The sequence below is a fragment of the Lathyrus oleraceus genome, chromosome 7 (genome assembly GCF_024323335.1).
Source record: "Lathyrus oleraceus cultivar Zhongwan6 chromosome 7, CAAS_Psat_ZW6_1.0, whole genome shotgun sequence".
Classification (NCBI taxonomy): Eukaryota; Viridiplantae; Streptophyta; class Magnoliopsida; order Fabales; family Fabaceae; genus Lathyrus; species Lathyrus oleraceus.
The window spans coordinates 143,657,650-143,662,504 of NC_066585.1; positions in this window are offsets into that span (position 1 = coordinate 143,657,650).

The window sequence follows — 4,855 nt, forward strand, 5'->3', positions numbered from 1 at the left end:
CACAACTATTTGAGGTCGGGCAATAGAAATTTTAGTGTTAATGCATGTTAGAGATATGTTATTATGAACCTTACTCCTAAAGCATACTGTAATACCCCAATTTTGACCCTAAAATCCCTCATGCTATCTCATCATATGCATTAGCATTGAGATCATACCTTGGCATCCTCCTTTCCCCCTCATCCATTGGGTTTGTATTGGGAGAGATCACCAGGCACCTTTTGATTGTATCATACCTTGTATTTTATCATTTCCTAACCAAAAAACCAAAAATATGTCTTTGCATTTCCAAGTTTTTTGTAGGTAGGGCACTTGATCACCTTTAATCTATCAAGTTCATGTATTGGGTTTAAGACCCTCACATTGCCAAGAGCTCAACCAAGAATGATCCAAAAAGGATATAGGCATCATATATGAGTCCACATGATCTCTACATGTTATTTTGATCAAGAATTCTTCAAGATTTTGGGATTGGTTTGCCTTGGAAACCCTAGTTCATCTGGGTATCTTGTGTAACTTCTTCACCAAGCTTCTTCAACAATTGATCAAATATTTAAAGGTACACTTAAAATTTCATCATCTTATACATATATGATCTCCCATGAGTCCCAAAAGTCAAGATAATTGCAAGTTAGCAAGGTGGTTGATGGTGGTTGACCAGAGGAATTCATCTGATCAAAATTGGGGTCCCTAGATCGTATCTCCTACAATTTCATCATATGAAAATGATTCCAAGAGAAAAGTTACTCTAAATTACATTCCAAACAACTTTCATGTTGAGGTCTAGAGCTAGTTTTGCTTGGAAAGTCATTTTTTATGTTGAAAGATTATAGGTCATTTTGTCTAAACCCTAATTTGGAGGTCAACTTCCCAAAGCCATAACTTGCTCAATTTTTATGAGATGAAATATTTACAAGTTGCACAATAAAATTCAAGGTGTCTACTTAAACTTTTATGTTTGGAGGAAGAACTAATTCAGGTTTTATGAGCATGTGATATGAGGATACATTATAGGTCATTTTGGACCAATACCATTGAACAAGTGATTTTCCTCAACTTCAAAAATGCATAACTCATTCATCCCAAATCCAAATGAGGTAAAATTTGTGAACATTTTAAAGTTTTTTGAAAGAGATACAACTTTGATAAATACACTTTTCTCATTTGAAGCTCGCATAGAAAGTTAGCCAAGATGGAATAATTGAACATATGGCTTGACACTTAGAGAAAATCTTGACATGTTAAAATTTCCAAACTTTCATCTCCAAATTCATCATGATACAAGCTTCAAATGGAAAAGTGTTTAACATAATAGTTGTTCCTCTTGATCTAACCTTTCGAAAGAGTCCAATTTCATCCATTTTGGATAAGTTTTGAGGGGTTTGCGCATGGTCTGAACATGGCTGCATCATTTGGCAAGGATCAAAACTTCAAACAGCTGCACACTTTTGCCTTGCATCCCAATCCACTTTCAGACTCAATTGCACTTACTTATGGACTTAATTGAGTAGCTTCATGAGCTTATACACGCTCATGCAAGCATGCATCATACGTTTGCCAAATTTGGAAACATTTCGGAAGGTGCAAATAACATTTGAATTGGCTATAAATAAGAGCCTTTGGCATCAGAAATAAGGACTATTGTGCGCCAGCTTTGCCTCCCACACTTGAAACCCTCACATTTAAAAGGAAAACCTGAGGATTTTCACTTGAAAATTGAGTTTGCATCTCACTGTTTGGAGATTCAAAAACTCCAGGATCCAAAGCTTTGTACCAATTCTAAGCCACTTCTACAAGCTTCATAAGTAAGATCAAGCACGAATTGAAGCAAGAGAGATCAAGTTCGGCACAACATTGAAGGTATTTTCCAGATTTTTTCTTCTCTTTGATTCTCTCTTATTTCTCATAAATTCTCTTGGATCTTTGGTTGTCTTAAGTCCTACCAATGTAGGCATGAAGATTGAGTTGCTTTGAGGTCAAATTGAAGCAACTCAGTTCATGTACCTCAGATTTCAACTCCATGTATCTTTCAATATACTTGGAGTTAGGTTGAATTGAGGTCAGATTCGTGATCAGTGCCATTTTCTCTTTAAGATCATGTTCTTCTTTTTTATTTTTGTGATGGTGATGAGTGGACCAGTCCGGCTAAGGTCGCTTGAGAAGACGGTCGGCCCTTTGCTCCGGCAATGAGGTGGCATGGTCCAGAGCCACATGATCAATTCAATTTGTTTTAGTCTTGAGTGTTCCTTTTGAATACCAAATGTGTGGCGCGCTGACTCGAGTGTACCATGGAACACGTGTTTTCATCCACTTGATCTGCCACCTCAATTAATGAGGTTGCTCAAGTGGTCCATATTTTTTCTGATTAATTGATTTTCATTTTATTTATTATGTTTTCATTAATTCATATTAAATTTAATATTGATCCAAAAAATATGAGAGTTTCACCCAAAAAAATTAAATAAATTCCTCTTTCATTTTCTGAATTAAAATTATTTTTTGGATCATTATTAATATTTTTCATGATTTAATTGATTTTGTGAATATTCTTAATTGTTTAAAAATACTTTTAAGTTTCCAAAAATTCTGAAATTTTTTCTCCAAGGTCCTTTGACCTTGTTTGACCTATGATAAATCTCATGGCCATTTCTTTGGTGTTTTGATGAGGTTTTAGGAAATTGACCAACCATAATTTAATTTAATGCATATTTGTATTGTTTTTAATTGATTAAATGTCAAATAAATTGTGTAGAGCCATTTTTATTGACTTTGTGAGTTTGACTTGTGTTGTTGGGCCTTGGTCAAGGTTGATTTGACTTTCTTAGGTTAAGATCATTGGATTTAGGGGATTGATGGAATGTACATTCCATCTCCCGAAATGAATGAATGATCTTAATTTGGTAAAAGTCCTCCTTTGACAAATTTGTGTTTGATCCATTTCCCCTCCCTCTTCATCTCATTCCCCTTCTTTATTCATTCATGTCATGGACCTATAATATGTCTATATCCTAAGGCTAGTTGATTGCAAAATCAACATAAGTATGGATGAGATTAGGTCCCCCACTTTGCATATTCTTTTTGTGTGTGGTATGTTTCATGAGCATAGTCCATTATACTATGTCTCTAACATGCATTAACACCAAAATTCTATTGCCTGTCCTCAAATAGTTATGACTTCTACATAAGTCCAATTACGATTGCTTAACGTAGCGCTAAATTTTGACACAAAAGGTATAACATTCTAGTTAGTGAGATTGTAAGTCTCCCCTCTTTCATGGTATTGTGTGGAAATTTGGCATTTTTCCCTTCCTTTGGAAGATGTCTTGGTTCAAGGATTCATGCTTGTGATAAGTGGGTTGAGTGTTCTCCAAAGAATAACTTAAACAAAAGCAAAGCAAAAGCAATACTAACTTCTAATCAACTAACAACTAACATTTAATTTCAAGTCATTTAATTTTATGCACTTTAAATTTTTAAGCTTTATCCATTTGCTATTATTCATACCATTCAAGTTGTTTACTTTAATGTCATTTTCCCTTTGTCCACTTGGACCATATTTTGTGATGTATTATATTTGTATATATTTGTTTGCTTGTGTGGTATTTTGACCTTAATATACATAATAAGAACAAAAACCTAAAAAACATTTTGTGTGGACTGTTGGTTTGATCTAAGACTATTGGACTTAGAATTTAGGCAACACTCCCTATGCAAAGGACTTGGCCAATACCAACTTTCATAAAACCAAGTGCTTGTGAATTGAACCTTTATCTGATATAAAATGGAAGATCTATTTGAGTTCATCTGCAACATAATCATTGTGGAGCTGTTATTTTGAACCTATGTCTTATGTCATCTTTGAAGTCATCTGATAAATGGGAAATCTTGAAGAAGATCATGGTATTACTAAGCTTGGATGTGGCTATCTTTATTTGATGTCTTACTCTTCAACTTGTTATTTGTATATTGATTGTTGCTTGACTCTAAAGTCCAAGGGAATTTTGGGTTTCTATATGACATTCTTGTCTATTGGATTACAGCCCATTGGTCAGATCTTGTCAACTAACTTTTAATTTTATGCTTATGATTAGTCTCTTCATCTCCTCCCCACTTATTTAATTTCAAAATCTCTCCCTCTTTTTAAAAAAATCTTCCTTGCTTGTGTCTGTTTTCTAAACTTTGACCATTTTGCAAATTAGAAACTTTGGTCTTAAGCCATTGCATTTTTAATTTTTTTTCTTAATCAAACTTGTAAATAAACTTAATTATACTTGAATTAAAATTTCAAAAGCCAAAAGAACTTACACTCATTTGAACCATTTTTAGGCCTTTTGTGCCTCTTTCAAACTTAATTTTTTGTTAAAAGCAATGCACTCACTTTGAAATTGATACCACAAACTACGAGGTTTTGATCCCTCATTTTTATGTTGGTACATATGCATAAGTCCGAAGATCTTGTCACACACAAAAATATAATTAGTGAATTCTTTTCTCATCCCTCCACTCTATTTATTACAAATATCTTTTGTACAAAAATACATATGCACACAAAAAAGGGCTCCCTAGGAGTACCTAGGACACTTCGGATGCTAACACATTCCCTCTGTGTAACCAACCCCCTTACCTGTAATCTCTATCATTTTATTAGTTTTGATTTTAAAACTTCTTATTTTTGGGTTTTGTTCGTACTTTTCCCTTTTCCCTTGGAAACAATAAAAACGCGGTGGCGACTCTAGTTTAATTGACGTCTAGTTTATCCATAGCTTGATGGTCATGAATTTACCGCTACACATACCACACTTAAAAAGAAAATGGCAAAAGGATGAACCTAATCTCATCCATACTTATGTTGATT